The 20,139-nt window shown below is 46.3% G+C and overlaps 4 non-coding genes across 4 annotated transcripts; 3 read left to right on the top strand and 1 right to left on the bottom strand.

Annotated features, from left to right (window-relative positions):
• The first annotated feature begins 681 nt into the window (after nucleotides 1–681).
• Nucleotides 682–752, top strand: trnag-gcc (transfer RNA glycine (anticodon GCC)). Its single transcript has one exon. It is a non-coding gene; the product is annotated as a tRNA-Gly (tRNA).
• A 4,607-nt stretch (nucleotides 753–5,359) lies between these two features.
• On the top strand, nucleotides 5,360–5,441 carry trnas-aga (transfer RNA serine (anticodon AGA)). The gene has a single exon. It is a non-coding gene; the product is annotated as a tRNA-Ser (tRNA).
• A 4,434-nt stretch (nucleotides 5,442–9,875) lies between these two features.
• Nucleotides 9,876–9,957, bottom strand: trnas-gcu (transfer RNA serine (anticodon GCU)). Its single transcript has one exon. It is a non-coding gene; the product is annotated as a tRNA-Ser (tRNA).
• A 5,779-nt stretch (nucleotides 9,958–15,736) lies between these two features.
• On the top strand, nucleotides 15,737–15,808 carry trnag-ucc (transfer RNA glycine (anticodon UCC)). The gene has a single exon. It is a non-coding gene; the product is annotated as a tRNA-Gly (tRNA).
• Nucleotides 15,809–20,139: the final 4,331 nt, after the last annotated feature.

The following is a 20,139-nucleotide window of genomic DNA, read 5'->3' as shown; positions in this document are numbered from 1 at the left end:
CGTTATATGCAAGTGCAGGACGTGAGGGTTTTCGTTTGTTCGTTTTGTTTTGCTCTGCTTTGCTTTGTTTTGCTTTCCATCGCGTTGGTAAGAGCGTAAATAAAAAGGCGATTCCTGTGTCTACCACTAATGTAAGAGCTATTTCAAGTGCGACGTGGTGCGGCTTTTCAAATGCTTGTGGGCATTTCTCTGTTGTTGATTCTTTTTTTGTGTGTAACAAAGTGGCATTTTCATGTCCGGACGGGGAGACTTTATCATTCCGACATGAAGCCACCCTTAAGTCCTCTGAGGCGTGTCTGTCTGCAAGGCTTGTATTTTGGAAATGTTTTTTTAAAACGGAAAACGACTTTGAAATAGGCTTCCGCCGGCGCCTCACGATCCAGGTAAGATTGTAGCAAGAACGCAGCGGCGGTGGGGCTTGCTGTAGTCGTGGCTGAGTGGTTAAGGCGATGGACTAGAAATCCATTGGGGTCTCCCCGCACAGGTTCCAATCCTGCCGACTACGTTGTCTGCCTTCAGTCAGTGTGTTTCGGCACAAGCCCAATCCCAATCGCTTGTACCCGCTGCCTTGGAAATAAGTTCTTCAGCGTCCGCAAATGGCATTTTGCAGCTGGAAGCAGATGTCGACGCGTTTTGTACAGAGCACCAAAAAAGCGTCTTTTTTGAAGGCCCAGACGCTGAGCATTGGTGGTTCAGTGGTAGAATTCTCGCCTGCCACGCGGGAGGCTCGGGTTCGATTCCCGGCCAATACAGTGGCTTTTGCAGCGAGCGGATCCATCACTTGCATCCCCTTGCAACTCGCAACTGAAAACCCACTGAAGCTAAGCAGGTGTGAGCCAGGTCAGTACCTGGATGAGGATGAGCTACAGGGAAAAACAAAGCTTCCAGCTGGAAGCGGTGTTAATGGTGCCGGCGGGGGGGCGCTCACCCTGAGGTCTGTGCGGGTCCCAATGCCCCAGTATAGTGACGGAGATGCTGTGTTGTAAAAGGGCGCTGTCTTTTGGATGAGATGTAAAACCGAGGTCACAGCGCTCTGTGGTCATTCAAAATGACCACCAAAACCTTTGACAAAAGCTCTTGGTAATTGATGGTCTTCAATAATGCTTCTCCTTTAGGTACATTTTAAATCAGCTGAAAAATGCTGTGAAATGGGGGGGCACTTCAGGCCAGTGTAGGATTTGGGTTACAAGAACCATGAAACTGCACGAGAAAGCCCGTACACTGAATTACACGGCTTTCTATTCAAAGGAGGACAAAAGAAATTCCCTGAGTTTGATTTTTTGCAGCACAGAGAGGAGCACTGTCGTGAGGCCGGTTAGCTCAGTTGGTTAGAGCGTGGTGCTAATAACGCCAAGTTCGCGGGTTTGAGCCCTGTACGGGCCAGGTCTAGGTCCAGGTCCCTGTTTGTGAAACAGGCAAATGACTGTCTCAGGGGCCCATTCCTCATTCTCAAGACACATGTATGCAGTATGTACACCGTGCATTGAGCAATAGGGACTGAATACACCACAGGTAAGGTTAGAAGTCATTCTGAGGTGCCACATGTGAGGGATACAGCTAGGCATCCGAAATGTAGGGTTTGAGACCCTTCAGGAGTACTGCATCCTTTGAGACAGACCCGTGCATGTTAAACAAATGATCATTTCTTTCGGCATTAGGGACTAAATATACTAAACATATGATGCTAAAATGTTATTTTCACATATATTAATGTAATAAATGATTGCTTATGCTTTATAAACAAATCTAATTAAAATAAAAGCTTAAGTTTTGTATTTATCTTGTACCATAGAACATGATTTTCTTTGTATTTCAAGCCCACAAAGTGTCCAAATGACGCACTACATGATATAAGGAAGATTATCACATGCATATCGGTATTATCTTTCTTATGAAAATGCATTCCTTTCATTACCTTTTACTTTTTAAAATGAACTCAAATTGAGTATAATGTAATAATTTAAGTAGAATAGATTCTAATAATATAATGATCCAGTGTTTTGCACTACTTCACTGCTTCACTGCTCTATGCCATCTGGAAATAAATCCTCAGACTGCTTACTGCCCTGGGCATGTACCAATAAATTAAAGGAGCACATCTGTTTATCACTGCGTTGAAGCAGGAGACACACAGTCTCTGCAAACACATCCTAGATACAGTGTTCCAGCACCTTTGACCTCATCCAGAACGTATCATTTCTTGAAAGGGATTGCTGTCCGAATGCACATCTGAATCCCAAACAGAATCTCTAGTAAAATACAATCATTTGTGAAACAGGCAAATGACTGTCTCAGGGGCCCATTCCTCATTGTCAGACACATGTATGGAATGCTTTCACCGTGCATTGAGCAATAGGGATTAAAAACACCGCAGGTAAGGTTAGATGTCATGTTCTATTAAAAAAGATGATGTCTCCTACCTTGTTTATACATACTCCAGATGTTATTCATCCTGTTTGTTCCCAATGCTGGTTCCGGTATGAATTCTCGAGGAGTAATGTGGACATTTAAGGTTAATGTTCTAATGACAAGGGACATCACTTAACTCTGTTTTGTTTTGAAGGCAACAACGCCTCAGGACCTCGTGACCTTCAAAAAGGGGGGATATGTAGAGGCAATGCTTGTTAATAAGACAGAATTAAGTGTTGCTGTGCTTTCCCAAATGAGGCCCCATCTCTCTCTTCATCTCTGTGGCTGCACCACAGAGAAACTATTCATGCAGGCTGATTTAAAGATGTTTTCTTTTGATAAGGGACAGCTCCCAAATGGGGATGCACTTAGCTGAGCCTGGCTATCATGATCAATGGTCATCCATTGGCGCCTATCTGTCTAGGGAGTGCCAGATGGACATCTGGATTGCATTCCTAGGTGTCAGGAGTAAGTGACTCATATCTCACCTTGATCAACCAGTCAGGGATTGGTAGGGCCATGTAACCCATGTGGGACTCTGATGCCCATTAAACTTTCAGCCAATGACAAGCTGAAGTTCCTCCAGGTAAAAACAGGCAACAGAGAGCCTGGAGAAGGAGAACTAGTAGGACTATTCCAGTAGGAGAATTCTAAGGAGAATTCCAGGGGTGCAAGACAAATCCATGGCAGGACGGCCCAGGAGCAGAAGGCTCCCAAGGGCAGGACATTCTCACAGCGTGCCTCTTGACCATCCTGAGACTCAGCCCGGACAACCACGGAACGGCCAGTGTGTCCGAGTGCCAGTACTTTCCTCTGTTCTAAGAGTCGAGAGTGGAGGTTGCCACGAGTAACCAGAGGATCCACCCGAGGTTAGCATCAGCAGCAAACCTCGTGAACAGGTCAGAACTGTGGACAGCTGAATCACTATTCAGAACAAGCGCTTCATCAGGAACGAATCGGTCCTCTTCCTGACCTGCTGGGACCCACAGTCATCTTTTCTCCTGTGCACAAACTTTGCTAGTTAAAGCCAACACTAACTAGCCGGTCAGTGAGCATCAGCAGCGCACCGTCGCAAGCAGCACAGCACAGCCTGGCACCTAGCCAGAGAGTGCGGATTGGACAGCAACAGCCTGCAACTGTTCCTTTGTGCCCACAGGAGATCTGAATCCCGAGAGATTGGATGAGTATTCAACTTCACTGCATTACAGCTCGAGAATTCCATTGTTATCCCAACCAGTTGATATCAGTTTAATTCCTAAGAGTTATGTACTTGTTTTGAGTATCTAATGTAGAAGTTGTAATCAAGTTCAATTATGAAACGGTCTAGATGAATGATATACTGAACGTATGTCCTCTTGATATATGTAACTCTTTGTAACTGAATGAATATATACCTTTTGTATTCTGATAACCCTCTCGATAAGATCTGTTAGGTTTACATGCATATTCTATGTATTAATAAATGTATCCTCGTGTATTAGTACCTGTGTGTGTGCGTTGTTTGAGTTATATCGCATAGTTGGATTCTAAAGCCATTAAAATAATTATTTTTGTGACTTACACAAAAATAATTTTTGGCTACAATTAATAATTGTCCCCGTAAATGCCCAAACTCTACAGAACTGGTGCCTCGTGAGAGCACACTACACCAGCTTCCGCGGGCTTGCAATACAATCGGCGAAAGCGAAAGCGAGAGCAAGGTGTTTAAAGACAGATTTTGTCGTGGTGACATCATGGTAGAAAGAAACGAACTTGTTACGTCTCAACAGAAACGCTCTTTAGCTCTTTCGGCTTTATGCAGAGAACAGCGTCTGTCGAGATCACTTTTGAGTCAGCGGGAAACGCCCTGTGCTGTCAGTTTGATTTCATATTGCTCGTAGCGGCGCCCGGCTTTTGTCTGTCAAACTTTAGGTTGCGCTCCTTCATGCTGCATCGTCGGCATGAGTGGAGCTTTTTAAACGTCTGTACTTACTGCGCCCCATAAGAAATCGTTTGTCCCCGTTCAAAAGAGATTGTGCGATGTCCTGCAGGGTTCGCAAAGCAAACCTTTGACAGTTTGAAAAGAGGAATTTATTCTGCTTCCTGTGCGTGCAGTAGTTACAAAGTTGAACGTCTTTACACGATCTGCTGCAGTTTTCAGTGGGCGGGCTTTGTCAGATGGCTTGGAAAAACGCACTGTGTTTCGGCTCGGGAAACATCATGAGCAGCTATACTGTGTATAGCTGACTTTTAACGCATACAGAATTCATTAGAAATCATTGATTTCTCCAATTAACAAGGGTCCCTTAAAGGATGAGTCAAAGTAACGTTTAATCGGATTAGTTTCCTTAGAGCTGGTTCAGAGTTTGCTCAAGAGTGTACCTTTCACAGATGCGCAAAGAAGAATGTTGGGGGTGCACGCTTCAAGGCGCCTTACAGCTGTAGGGAGTGATTCGAGATGATTCGTGGCGTGTGCTCGTTCCCATATACCGTACGCCCCGGGGTGCAGTGCTAAGATGACGTACAATACCGCTTGGGCACGTAACGGCGTTATATGCAAGTGCGGGACGTGAGGGTTTTCGTTTGTTCGTTTTGTTTTGCTCTGCTTTGCTTTGTTTTACTTTCCATCGCGTTGGTAAGAGCGTAAATAAAAAGGCGATTCCTGCGTCTACCACTAATGTAAGAGCTATTTCAAGTGCGACGTGGTGCGGCTTTTCAAATGCTTGTGGGCATTTCTCTGTTGTTGATTCTTTTTTTGTGTGTAACAAAGTGGCATTTTCATGTCCGGACGGGGAGACTTTATCATTCCGACATGAAGCCACCCTTAAGTCCTCTGAGGCGTGTCTGTCTGCAAGGCTTGTATTTTGGAAATGTTTTTTTGAAACGGAGAACGACTTTGAAATAGGCTTCCGCCGGCGCCTCGCGATCCAGGTAAGATTGTATCAAAAACGCAGCCGCGGCGGGGCTTGCTGTAGTCGTGGCCGAGTGGTTAAGGCGATGGACTAGAAATCAATTGGGGTCTCCCCGCGCAGGTTCGAATCCTGCCGACTACGTTGTCCACCTCCTGTCGTTGTGTTCCGGCGCAAGCAAAGAAACGTGCCTCTTTGCTGTTCCTGGTGGTTTTAAAACGCCAAATCGCTTGTACCCGCTGCCTTGGAAATAAATTCTTCAGCGTCTGCGAATGGCATTTTGCAGCTGGAAGCAGATGTCGACGCTTTTTGCACAGAGCACCAAAAAAGCGTCTTTTTTGAAGGCCCAGGCACTGAGCATTGGTGGTTCAGTGGTCGAATTCTTGCCTGCCCCGCTGGAGGCTCGGGATCGATTCCCGGCCAATGCAGTGGCTTTTGCAGCGAGCGGCTCCATCACTTGCATCCCCTTGCAACTCGCAACTGAAAACCCACTGAAGCTAAGCAGGTGTGAGCCAGGTCAGTACCCGGATGAGGGTGAGCTACAGGGAAAAACAAAGCTTCCAGCTGGAAGCGGTGTTAATGGTGCCGGCGGGGGGGCGCTCACCCTGAGGTCTGTGCGGGTCCTAATGCCCCAGTATAGTGCGGATATGCTGTGTTGTACAAGGGCGCTGTCTTTTGGATGAGATGTAAAACCGAGGTCACAGCGCTCTGTGGTCATTAAAAATGACCACCAAAACCTTTGACAAAAGCTCTTGGTAATTGATGGTCTTCAATAATGCTTCTCCTTTAGGTACATTTTAAATCAGCTGAAAAATGCTGTGAAATGGGGGGGCACTTCAGGCCAGTGTAGGATTTGGGTTACAAGAACCATGAAACTGCACGAGAAAGCCCGTACACTGAATTACACGGCTTTCTATTCAAAGGAGGGCAAAAGAAATTCCCTGAGTTTGATTTTTTGCAGCACAGAGAGGAGCACTGTCGTGAGGCCGGTTAGCTCAGTTGGTTAGAGCGTGGTGCTAATAACGCCTAATCGTACGGGCCAGGTCCTTTTCTCCTTTCTTACCAAAGCTGTTAGGTTCCTTTCCGTGGTGAGATGGGTTGTCATGCAACACTGCCACATAGTGCCGACAGACAAGAGTGTTGCGGGAGAAGAGAAAAGTGTTTGAAGATTTAAGAGTGTCTTAGGTGGAGCCAAAATCAAGTGTCACAAATGAAAGTGGTTGGATTTCCAATGTTTAATATGGTAAAAATAAGCAGAAGTTATCTGCCGGTCCGGCACAGTCTGCCATGCTTTTGTCATATACTGTAAAGTGGTGTCGAACTGGGTGTCGAACTGGAGCCTCACCATTTGCATATGTGAGGCTCCAGTTATACATCGAGTGTCACATTAAATGACAAAAATGAAGAGAGTTAAAGCAGCTGGAGAGGTTTTCTTACAACTTTTGAGCTGACACAGTTTTGGAAAATGTTTCCTTCACGCTGCACTGTACAATATAGGCAGCCAAGAGTCTCCAAAACAAAACAGAATTGACAGATAGGAGAAAATTCCCACTCGTCCTGAAGTTCCCAAAATCCAGCACTGAGCGTAAACAAAGTGTCTAAGTAGCGTGGGAATGCTAACACTAACCCTAGCTGGAGTTTGAGCAAACCAGCACTGAGCGTAAAAAGATGAGTCAAAGTAACGTCTAATCGGATTAGTTTCCTTAGAGCTGGTTCAGAGTTTGCTCAAGAGTTTACCTTTCACAGATGCGCAAAGAAGAATGTTGGGGGTGCACGCTTCAAGGCACCTTACAGCTGTAGAGACTGATTCGAGACGATTCATGGCGTGTGCTCGTTCCCATATACCGTACGCCCCGGGGTGCAGTGCTAGGATGACGTACAATACCGCTTGGGCACGTAACGGCGTTATATGCAAGTGCGGGACGTGAGGGTTTTCGTTTGTTCGTTTTGTTTTGCTCTGCTTTGCTTTGTTTTGCTTTCCATCGCGTTGGTAAGAGCGTAAATAAAAAGGCGATTCCTGCGTCTACCACTAAGGTAAGAGCTATTTCAAGTGCGGCGTGGTGTGGCTTTTCAAATGCTCAACAGGATGACTTCGCATGCACGCGTGCTTTCATGCAGTCGTGTGTGCAACCATGTCTGCTTACGTGCAAACGGGCGTGGTTTCATGTATGCAAAAAACTTTCCTGGGCTCTTCTGAAGCACATAAAATTATTTGGAGATATACATTTGTCTTGTTTTCCTCTTAGGCTCTAGAATTGATAACTTTTTTTTCATTTTTGGCATTTTTCATAATTTTCTAGAAAGTGGTTGCAAGCCCGATATCATGCAAAGAAACTTCAGGATTCGGGGATCAGTCAATGGATTTTCTTCAAAGTTGGATTTTTGCACTCTGTTGACCAAGAGATGTTGTTCTATAATGTTTTTTTTTTCAAATTTAAAAATATCATTTTTTCATGGAGCTTTGAAGGGGATGGATTCACCCTCCTTTAGCCAGGACAGAGCTCCAGGAGCCTGCGTAGGATTCTAGCTTTCTCCCCTTGCAGGCACCTGGCACAGAAGACAATATTTTTTTCCTTAAAATCTTTTTTTTTGTGTTCCTTGTTGTTCCAAACTTAATTTTAATCACTTTTAATTGGAGATTTTATTAAAAATAGTGCAATAAATGACTAATTTCACAAAAATTAATGTAATATAAAACGGATGTTTTCAACTTTATTGTAGTGTTTTAGAAACTAATATGTCTTCAAAAATGGTTGTTTTTCACTCCTATGAATGAAAACTGTTGTTATATGATGTTTTTTTTTTCAAATTTTAAATGATCATTTTTTCATGGAGCTTTGAAGGGGATGGATTCACCCTCCTTTAGCCAGGACAGAGCTCCAGGAGCCTGGGTAGGATTCTAGCTTTCTCCCCTTGCAGGCACCTGGCACAGAAGACATCATTTTTTCCTTAAAATCTTTTTTTTTTGTGTTCCTTGTTGCTCCAAACTTAATTCTATTCACTTTTAATTAGAGATTATATTAAAAATAGTGCAATAAATGACTAATTTCACTAAAAATACTAAAAGTAATATAAAACGGATGTTTTTAACTTTATTGTAGTGTTTTAGAAACTAATATGTCTTCAAAAATGGTTATTTTTCACTCCTAGGAATGAAAGCTGTTGTTATATGATGTTTATTTTCAAATTTTGAAAAAGCAAAGGATTCTAGCTTTCTCCCCTTGCAGGCATCGGACACAGAGAACCTCATGGTTTTCCTAAAAATCATTTTTTATGTTCCCTGGTGTTCCAAACTTAGTTTTAATCAATTTTAATTTGTTATGTTACAAACAGGGTAATAAAGTCTTAATTGGACTATAACTAATGTCATATTGTCTGCTACAAAACTGATATTTTCAGCTCTATTGTAGAGATTCTAGAATCAACTAATAAAGAATTGAAATAAAAAAAGGGCATAAGAAGACATTACCAACAACGACCACAAGATGGAGATATTGTCTAGACATTACCAACAACGACCACAAGATGGAGATATTTTCCAAAGAGGCAAGAGGGGCAAAGCTGCGATAAGGTAAAATCATTTTTTGAAAGAGATTGTTGTCAGAATGCACATCCGTATCCCAAACAGAATCTCTAGTAAAATATGATCATTTGTGAAACAGGCAAATGAGTGTCAGCTACAATATGATTGCTACATATCTGCATTTGTTGGTATTTAAGGAGTAAGAGTGCAGGTTTAAACCTGCGATCCAGTGTGTTGAAGAATTTCACAACACTACCTCTAGCACATATGGAAATAAATCCTCATAATGATTATTGCCCTGGGCATGTACCAAAAAAGCAGTGAGCATATATATATATATCACTGGGTTGAAGCTAGAAACACAGAATAACTGCAAACACATCCTAAATACAGTGTTCCAGCACCTTTGACCTCATCCAGAACGTATCATTTCTTGAAAGGGATTGCTGTCCGAATGCACATCTGAATCCCAAACAGAATCTCTAGTAAAATACGATCATTTGTGAAACAGGCAAATGACTGTCTCAGGGGCCCATTTCTCATTGTCAGACACATGTATGCAATGCTTTCACTGTGCATTGAGCAATAGGGATCAAAAACACCGCAGGTAAGGTTAGAAGTCATGTTCTATGATCATTTCTTTCAGCATTAGGGACTAAATATACTAAACGTATGATGCTAAAATGTTATTTTTACATATATTAATGTAATAAATGATTGCTTATGCTTTATAAACAAATCTAATTATAATAAAAGCTTAAGTTTTGTATTTATCTTGTACCATAGAACATGATTTTCTTTGTATTTCAAGCCCACAAAGTGTCCAAATGATGCACCTTTGACCTCATCCAGAACGTATCATTTCTTGAAAGGGATTGCTGTCCGAATGCACATCTGAATCCCAAACAGAATCTCTAGTAAAATACGATCATTTGTGAAACAGGCAAATGACTGTCTCAGGGGCCCATTTCTCATTGTCAGACACAGGTATGCAATGCTTTCACTGTGCATTGAGCAATAGGGATCAAAAACAGAATGGAAACAGACATGGAAACCAACGAGGATGGGATTTGAACCCATGCGTGCAAAGCACAATGGATTAGCAATCCATCGCCTTAACCACTCGGCCACCTCGTTAACAAAACTGGGCTGTCCCAACTGGGTTGGCGCGCTCCAGATGATCTTTTTCTTTTTTTTCCCTCGTACTCGAGGGTCATTTTCCTGTTCCACATGCGATTTCAACATTTTCCTTGGGAGATGTCAAGCCAGCAAGCCACTGCTGTGGTTCAGTGGCCAGCGTGGAGTTCAGTGGCCCTGTTGTACACAGAAAGCACATTGAGCTCCTTGGACATGAAAAGTTCCAGATAAAAGCCATTTGTCATCCTTTCTCTTGGTGTCGATGTTGCTATTGTATGTAAAGGTGGCAACTTGCTCAGCGAGCAGGCGGAGCACACACCGAATGCAGATGTGTCTGAGTGGTGTGTCCAAGTGGCTGCAAAAGGACAGCACTCCCGGGGCGCTGTGGCTTAGTTGGTTAAAGCGCCTGTCTAGTAAACAGGAGGCCCTGGGTCTGAATCCCAGTGGATAACCGCCTACGGCTAGACTTAATTAAATGCAAGTATTCATTTCCTGTCTTTAACACGACTTGTTTTTCTTAAAATGGATGCAACTTGCAAAACATGAAATACAAACCTTGCTAATCAGCGCTAGCAGCTGGCAAAAAAAAAGAAGTCAGCAATGTTTTTTTTCTTTAACCTTAACCCTGCTAATGGAGAAGAGTTAAACGACCGAGTCTATGCAGCTTAAACGGTGCGCACGTCGGGTTCTTAGCTGAAAGGGTGGTAAATCACGCTCACCCCAGTCCTTAATCTTTTAAAGAGGATACAAAATTGAACCTAGTCGCCACATCACATACATCCTGTTCAATGATAAAAAGGTAACATCTATCCTCGCTCCAGAGTAAATCTCACGTTGAGGGCATATTTTTTTTCACTTTACCGTGAATCGGGCTCGGCTGCACAGAGGAGAGAGCAGAGCAATGAGGTCACGGGGACAGGGGAGTCACACGCTGGCTGTTTGAACACGCGGAAGATCACTGAGGGATCCACAGTATATGGACCCTCCGTGCGCAATCAGTCCGCACTCCGGACTCTGAAACCTGCCATCCGAGTTAAGATCTCGGCAGAACCTGAAGCGCAGTTCCTTCTTAAAACGTAATCTGGTGAGCATTTCTAGAATCGTACTTGTATAGATGCAGCCTTTAATGTGTTGCTAGGTTAAAATTGATGACTTCTTGTATTTCAGTAGGCAACTGCCCTCTTGATTTTGGATTTAATTTCTTTATTACAGTGGCGCTTTTATGAAGCCAAGGGACCAGGGAGCTGCCCCAGTACTGGGATGGCCAGTTCGAAATCATAGAAACTATTGTCAATTCCAGTCCCATGTCAGTGCGAGCAGGGATTTTGACATCTTGTTTTGCTATGTTCTGCACCAACAGGCAGGTGGCTCGGCCATTCCGTTCCAGTTTGGGGGTACAACAGACTGCTAGGTTCAGTCTGATAAACTGAGCTGATGGTTGGAAGAAAACCATCTCAGCGTCCATTCTCTGTCCCTTCTTTAGGACAAGGCGTACCGGAAACCCTGCTGTTGACGCAGGAACGATCAGGTCCGATTCGTTTACTACCTGGCAGGCCTGAGGAATCGTCTGACCTGACCGAATGTTCTCGGGGTCACCGCTTAGAGAGTGGGCATCTGGGTCCACCCGTTTCCACAGCACACTGTTTACTGTGTCCAGCTGGGCGCCCAGTCGAACCAATAGGTCTGCACCAATGCAGACCGAATGGGTCAGCTGAGGTGCTACCTGGAAGTAGTGAGCAAACTTCCTTTTTCCGATGGAGATGGAAGCTACACAGCTTCCTTTGCTCCAAATGGACCTATGAGGTGGGGGTGCCCACCACAGAACCTGTGACTGCGTCACCAGGGTCACCTGACAGCTTCGCGACAGGTCCTCGAACAGACCTTCACTGATTATGGACTTCTCAGAGCTGAGGCTAAGAATTACATCATCAACCTGCACTTCTGCCACCTGGACCCCCTCCCACCACCATGGGGTGGTAGTCCTGGACCCCCTGAGGTACCAGGGTGCACAGAAAGGACTCCCATTCATTACCGGACAGGGAGATCCACTCTTCTTCAGGGATGAAAAGGGGGTGTGCTTTACCTGGCGGGTCAAGCAGCTGCTCGGAGCACTGCTCCTGTAGTTGGGAGACCGTGGGAGTGCTGGCCTGGGCAGGACTTCCCTGTAGTTTTGGAAAGCAAGAAGAGACATTTATTCTCGTCCAGAGGAACCAGGAGGAACCTCCAACTCAGCTATAGTGTTCAGTGGGCACTGTGTGATCACAGTATAACCACTGAATCCCCCTTTTTGCTGTGCAACAGGCTTAGGGTTTTTGACCTGAGCCCACAATTTTCCACGCTGGCAGTCCACCAGAGGCTCCAGCCTGTCAAGCAGGTCTTGGCCAATGAGTAGTGGCTCTCTTTTTAACCTAGAGATGTAAACAGGATGCACCATGTTCATTGGCCCGAACCTAAGTGCCACCCACACTCGGTGTGTGATCCTGGCATGATCCTGGGTATAGCTGGAAATATCTATCTTACACGGTTCTACCTTAAGTCTGATGCCTTTTCCTTTCGCTACTCGTTTGAGCTCGCTGAGTAGATCGGCTGACATCAAACTAATTTCAGCCCCAGTGTCAATCAGTGCTTCTCTATCTAAGACGTTTTCAAGAAAAACCTTGATATAAATACGCCTTGCTTTGCCTTTCTGGCTGAGATTCCCTAAGAATTGTTGGAAGCCTGCCTTTTCTTTGACTTCAGGGGCGGGGTCAGCGCCCAACTCAGAGTCACAGCCTTCTTCCAGGCAGGAACCCTCCCACCCAATCAGATAGACTGAGGGAGGGGCTTGGGACGGATCCCCGCCTCCTCCAGTGAGAAGGGGCGTGGTCCCCCTAAGCTCATTCACACTTCTGGCATTCGGTGCGGAAGGTTTACCCTGTCCTGATCTCTCAGGCAGGGCTTGTTCAAGCCTGGCCAGGCGGGCTGCAGTCGACTCCCTTCGTCCAGTCTTATGATAGACTCTGCCTGAGCCCTTGCCTTCCCCGTAGCGCTCACGGCGGCTCTGACCCTTAGTGCAGTCCTGCCTGCCTATTTTGTGCCGGGGCTTAGCGAGCTCAGGAACCTCAGCTGCCTCGAGCTGAGGCGAGTCGTCAACCCTGCTGGCTTTAGTGGCGAACACGGCCGTTTTAGCAGGTTTTCGCTCTGAGGAAGCAGAGACTTCAGCTCCCCAGGCTTTTTGAGCCAACCTTCTAATGTCAGCCATTTTCATCGCTGTGTGTGCATCACAATCATTTTCCTGACTGAGGGATGCAGATTAGCAATGAATAAACCTTTGAAATTCACGTTCTCTTCGCAACCCTCTTCATTCCGCCCTGCAAAATAAGTGCGCCTAAGCCTCTGATAATAGTCGCGAGGGGCTTCAGCTTTTTCGTGCTTAATATGGTGCACAGCAGCCACGGCAGCTATGGGATCGATAAAAGCCGAAAATTCTCCGATCATTGCCTGACACAGCTCCTCAAAGCTATTACAGACTTCCGGTCCTTGTCTAGACATCCACTCGTGGATCGCTCGGCTGGTAGTTTTCCTTACTTACATAGCCTTTTCCTGTTCGGACGCTTCGGGCATAAACTGCAAAGTATATCTCAGCTCATCGATGTAGGTCTCCACATTATTCCCTGACACTGACGGGTCAAACCTTTCTACATCTTTGGCTAACTGCCTCAGGGAGTGGAGGTTAATTTTTACGGTTTCTCCGCGGGCAGGGAGACGGCCGTGATCAGGAGCAGGGGGTCTATGCCTGAACTGACTCGCCCTTGCGTTTCGCGCAGGACTCGGCGATCTCCCCCATGCCGATCCGACCACAGACCCTGGCCGGGAGAAACCTCCTCCCGGCGCGCTGGGTGAGCGCTCCGGGCTGCTAGGTGGGCTGGCATGCAAGTGGGATCTAGTCTATTTTGCTTCCAGTACGGCAGCATCTGACTCCTTTTGCCTTTCCTGGCTGAGCTCATTTAAACTCTCAATTTCTTTTTCTTTTTCTTTCGAGCTCCCTTCCAGGTCTCTCCTAGCTACCTCAGCCGCAGTTTCTCTAGCAGACAAGTCATCTAATTTACCTAAAACTTCCCTGAGTCAGTCTTCACTTTCCTCATTTTTCACTCTCTTTTCTCTGATTATATCCAACAACTCGACTCGCTCCACCTTATATCTTTCTAGCGTTCCCTGAAGCTTTTGAAACTTTGTCAGCTCGGACAAAGACAGTTCCAGCTGTTTAGCTAGATTTAAGGTGAAACTCGATAGGACCAGAACTGCGTTCACAGACACTCCTGTGTTAAGCTGGTTCGCTACCTTAGCTACTAAATCTACTTGCAGCTTCTCAATATCATCAAAGTTCAACTTTTCGATACCGCTCCAGTAACCAGGATTGTCGTCGCTAGAAATAGTACTTATAAGCGACTCCACTTCAGACATTTTAGCAGCCATTGTCATTACGTCAGAGAAACTTTAAGAGTATTACTTTTTTTTTTCTTTTTCCAAAATACAGTATGGAATCTAGACACCCGAGCAGATGGATTTCCAATCAGCACACGTTACACTAAACGCTAGAAAACAGGGGGATTTCTTTACGCAGTTATCAGCACACCCGGTATTCGCGTATAGAAGCCGCGGTGCTGTGCTGAACTTCAGTTATTCTGTGCGACTGATTCTCATTTCATTCTAAACTCACCCACCCAGGGACGCCATTAAATGTAATGGTTTGATGGGTTTACTGAGACAATTATTAATTGTAGCAGTAATCACAAGGTTGTTCGTTGGGGCTTTTAGAAAATCAATCGTCAGAACAACTAACAACGCACACACAGGGGTTCAATAGACTAGATACATTTATTAATATAAATTGTGCACCAAACATATACTAGTCTGCCTGGATACGAGTGGCAGACCTTACTGTGAGGGTTATCAATATACAAGGTATATAATCCCGAAGAGATGCAAACACAAAGAGATACACAACAGAGAATATATGTCAATATATATCGTTCGGTTACCAAATCGCTAATCAGTGTTATTACCCACTGTTACTCTAAACTCGGAAGTAAATACATTACTCATGAATTAAATTGATAACAACTTGTGTTGAGGTACAATTAAATTCTCGAGACGCAATGTAGAACATGGGGTTTACTTATCCACTGTGTATGGATTTGGAATTTCCCGGCACGAACACCAAACCAGCTGACAGGCTCTGTTGCAGCCTCTGTTCCAGCGGTTGTCCAATGGGCGTTGTCCCGGCGTCCTCTGGCTACCGGCCAACCAGTCAAGGTGCAGCTCGGAGTAGGACGGGCGGAGGAATCTGACTGCGGCGCGCAGGGCAGTCGTTGCTCCGAGGGGATCTACCAGCAGTCCGGCTGGCTGGTAGAAAGTCTCTATGCACAGAGTGTGACCGCGAGTCCTCACAAGTCACTCTTGTGCCTGGGAAGAAGCTGGTTCGTTCCCGGTCCAGCACTGCTTCTGAATAAGCTATTCAGGTTGTCGACGAGGGTCCAACTGTAGGGTCCAACTGTCCAACACAAACACAATCTGTGGCGTTTAGCGTGACAGTCTTGCAGGCATCGTGCTGTCTCACTGCAATACTATACCGCTGGAGGAAACAGTCCATCTGTCCATGAAACTCATTTGAACGTCTAGCTACAGCAACTAACAATATCATGATTTATTCAGGATGTGTGGAATCACCACGTCCCGGAGACAGCTTCCGAAATCGTGAGCATTCTCTGGTGGTGTCCTGCAGGGCACCTGTGGGCGTGCGTTGGTGGTATAGTGGTGAGCATACCTGCCTTCCAAGCAGTTAACCCGGGTTCGATTCCCGGCCAACGCAGTGGCGATTGGTTTCAAATGCTGTCATGAGCCTTGGATTGTGACTAGCAAAGCGCAGCCTTTCGAAAAACGGAATGCAAAACAGAATTGAAGGAGAATCTTACAGGGGATTCTGAGCGGTGTCTGCATACACGCAGTCCGATACGGGTGCTGAAAGCTTGAGCTACTCTCAATGTCATGCTGCCTTTCCCCGGAGTAAATCTGTTACATTGAAAGAATGCTTCTGGCAGGTTCAAAAAGGGACCCTTGTTAATTGGAGAAATCAATGATTTTGAATGAATTCTGTATGCGTTAAAAGACAGCTATACACAGAAAACATGCAGGACACTGCTCATGATGTTTCCCGAGCCGAAACACAGTGCGTTTTTCCAAGCCATCTGACAAAGCCCGCCCACTGAAAACTGCAGCAGATCGTGTAAAGACGTTCAACTTTGTAACTACTGCACGCACAGGAAGCAGAATAAATTCCTCTTTTCCGGTTTTATTTATGCGAACCATAAATAAACCAAATAAACCAAGTTGCAAGAGGCCCGCACCCACAGCACAAATTGCGCAGCCTAGGCCACCTCCTCGCCCTGCACGCCACCGCCTCCTGCTGGGCCCACTCTTTCGCACACTCACACGCCACACTAACACTCAAAAGTGTGGGCAAAACAAGAAAACGAGCGCACCGTTTCCTACACATCTGCAGTCACCGTTGCGCATTCGCAGCATGTCCCGGGATGCAATTCGGCCTCATTTGCATAACTCCAGACCGGCAGATCGCCACGCAAGCTCGCGACGTGCGCCTGCCACACACCGAACAAACCTTTTCAGCAATTTCCAAAAAACGGGCCTGCTCGCCTGCCCACAAGGCTCCATCTCTTACCTGCTCTCCAGAGCCTGCTGCCTTCTGTGCTTTTCTCTCGGCACCGCTGCAGCGCACACAACTCCTGCAGCGGGAGGGGGGGAGAAAGTTCCCGCGCTCCGCCGCAGGGAAGGCTCGCTCCGTGCGCACACGTCCTTTCGATGCCAGTCCAACAAGTGCTCCGCATTAGCTGCGTCGGGGCTCCGGGGTGTCGCACCTCACCTCACCTCACCTCGCACTGCCCCCTCCTTGAATGTCTGCCGCTGGGCATGCCCCACTCTCCTCCGCCTTATCTTATCGCGTGTGAGCACCGACAATGGCCACAATGCCGGGGAATGGCACCTGTAAATTAATTCTCTTCTCTTGCAGCCTGAGATCATGTCCTTCTTTTGGCTCCCTCCAGTTCTGATAAAAAATCTCACTCTTAGATTTGTTAATTTTTGCGGATGAAGCCAAAGAGAAACGATCACAGCACTGCAGAGCTCTGCTAATTGAGGCATTGTCAGAGAGGAGCAGGGTCATCCATGTATAGAGATGTCTTTACCTCTCCTCCCCCACTTCCAGGCACTGGTATCCCATTAATGGCCTGATCCTGGCGCAAGGCACAGGCTAAGGGCTCCATAGCCAAAACGAATAACAAGGGGGATAATGGGCAGGCCTGCCTCACCTCTGAACAGACTTCAAAGGGGTGTGATCTATTGCCATTAACCATTACTCTGCTGTTGCTACCTGTGTACAGCAGGTTAATCCACTTTCTCATGATGGGGCAAAAATTCATGTGCTCAAGTACCAATGTTAAGTACTGCCGGTTTAGGCGGTCAAAGGCCTTTTCTAGGTCTACACCTAAAATGCACAGAGGGAGGGAGCGATCCTCTGAGTACAGACAGACATCCCTCAACAAGGCCAGGTTGTCGCTCATCAGGCGTCCTGCTATCCCACAAGTCTGTTCTTTCCCTACCAGTGAGGCCACTACATTTTGTAGGCGCAGGAAAAGGGCTTTGGACAGGATCTTAGTGTCCACGCCTAACAGGCTGAGGGGTCTCCAGTTCTTTATGTCATTCTTTGCTCCTTTCTTAAACAAGAGAGAGATAGTGCCTTCTCTTAAGGAGTCAGGCAGTAATTCTGTCTTATAGCTTCCCTCGAATAGGAGCAGTAGCGGATCCTGAAGCAGATCCCAAAAGGTGCAATAAAATTCTTTAGGGAGCCCGTCAGCACCCGGAGTTTTCCTCTTCTGTAAGCTCTCCATAGCCTGTCTCAGCTCTTCTATTGTCAAATCCCTCTCAAGTACTTCCCTATCTTCTTCACTCAAAACGTTTTCTAGCTTTGAGGTAAAAAAATGAATTTCTTCATCCTTTACCTCTGTAGAGCTGTACAGTCTTGAGTAGAAGGCCTTGGTGCAGGAGAGGATAGCACTCGGCTCTGTTCTCTCTCGTCCCTCCTCATCAACTACACTTTCCATGACAGACTTGGAGCCTACCACTTTCCTGAAAAAGAAGCGAGTACACTTCTCATTTTCTTCCAAGAACTGCACTCTGCTTCTTAACAGCACTCCTCGACTACTTTCTTCGGCTATGCTCCGGATGTCCTTTTTTAAAAGGGTGATATCCTCGAGCACAGCGAAGCCACTGTGCAGCATCGTGTAGAGACGCTGCAGCTGCCTCTGTTTCCTGGCTAGCACTCCTCTCCGTCTGGCAGCAGCCTTCCTTCCCTCAGCCATGAAAAAGGCCTTTGTCCTCATCTTCACCTCCTCCCACCACTCTCCTACTGACCCGTACAGACACTGCAAGGACAGCCACTGTGATAGTTTCTCCTTGTAGCGGGATACTACCCCCTCGTTCTCTAGCAGCTTAGTGTTGAGTTTCCAGAGGCCTGGGCCAAAGACAGTCCCGCCCTTGAGTTCCACTCTACACCCTAAAGCCTGATGATCTGAGAAGAAGACAGGCTGAAGAGTGACCCCAACAACTTTCACTCTCTCTGAGACAAAGCAATAGTCAATTCTGGAGCTGCTATTCCTCCCTGACCATTTATATCCTGCTGTTGTGGGATATATACATCTATATGTGTCTGAGAGTTTAAAGTCTTGAACTAAGTTTTGCAGGGCCAGTGAGCTGGAATCCAATTTTATCGGAGAGCTAGACTGCCTGTCTGTGTGCTCTAAGATACAATTAAAATCCCCTCCCACTATCACGTCTGTGCTACTTAACAATAGGGGAGAGAGTGCCTTGAGTAGCTCCACCCTTCCTCCCACGTCAGTAGGACAATACACATTGATTAGCCGCAGGTTAACGGTCCCCCATTCCACATCCACACACAGCAACCTGCCATCTATGACCCTCTGAATACTTTTCAATTTGAAAGCCCATCCTTTGAAAAGAATGGCCACGGCAGAGGCTCTGTTGTTATTGTCCCCTGACCAAACAGAAGGCCCTTTATCCCACCTATCTTCAAAGCTTTTATACCTCTCTTGATAGGCTAAAGCACACTCCTGCAACATCAACACATCTCCCTCTCTCTGCTGGAGGTAATCAAAGACACACTGGCATTTAACTCTGTCATTGATACCTCTGGTGTTAAGAGAAATTATGTTTAGAGCCATATTACATAAGAAAGTGGAACCAGTCTTTACAAAACACATTTCTCTTCGGTCTCACCTGTTACCTTCTCTTTTTCTTTTTCTTCTTACCAATTTCCTGCCAGCCATCCTCTGAATGAGCCTTCATCAGGGTGGCAGCAGTAAAAGCGTTCACGGAGTCCATTTCAAGGAAGGGGGTAGAGGGAGGGGTGGAGGGGTTCCAGCTGTTCCCATCGCCATGCTCTCCTTCCTCCTCGCTCGGGGAGAAAACAGAGTCATTTTTCCTTTTCCTCAAGTCCAGCTCCTGGTAGCACTGAGGGGAAAGGGGTGCAGCCGATGCACCAGTCTCCTATTCCCCCTCACCCACCAGCTGTTGCAGATCCTCCGTGACGGACTGGATGGAGGAGAGGAGGGCATCTGTAGCACTTGCAGAGTCTGAGAAAAGCAGCTCCGCTGAATCCTGGGTATCGTCGCTGGACCCGCTCCACCGGTGGGGGCCCCACAATGGCCCTCGTTCTGAGGAGCAGGAGTGGGGGAGGGGTCCTCGCTGTTCTCTGGGGTTTTCAAACCCTCGTGCTTGTCTGGTGCAGTCTGCGGTTGTGGGAGCGTAGTGGATTTCTCTTCCACCGGCCCCGGAGCCACAGCAGGACTGATCCTGGCTGGAGGCTGAGACTCTTTGTTCAACAAGGGTTCTTTGTTTGACTTGTTGTTTGCTTTGGCTTTTCGGACCGGTTTGGCTGAAACAAGCACTGCCTCATCCTTTCTCATTTTGAGTTTATTGGCGTAGGCTTGAGGGCAGTTCTTAAAAACGTGTCCTTCCGAGCCACATAAATTGCACTTTGGCAGCATTGAACAGTCAGAGGCTAAATGTCCCTGTTTGCCACAGGTCTTGCAGCATTTCACAGTGCAGGAC

The sequence above is a fragment of the Lepisosteus platostomus genome, unplaced genomic scaffold (assembly GCF_059453375.1).
Source record: "Lepisosteus platostomus isolate fLepPlt1 unplaced genomic scaffold, fLepPlt1.hap1 Scaffold_30_H1, whole genome shotgun sequence".
Taxonomy (NCBI): domain Eukaryota; kingdom Metazoa; phylum Chordata; class Actinopteri; order Semionotiformes; family Lepisosteidae; genus Lepisosteus; species Lepisosteus platostomus.
This window is presented reverse-complemented; position numbering and strand designations above follow the sequence as displayed.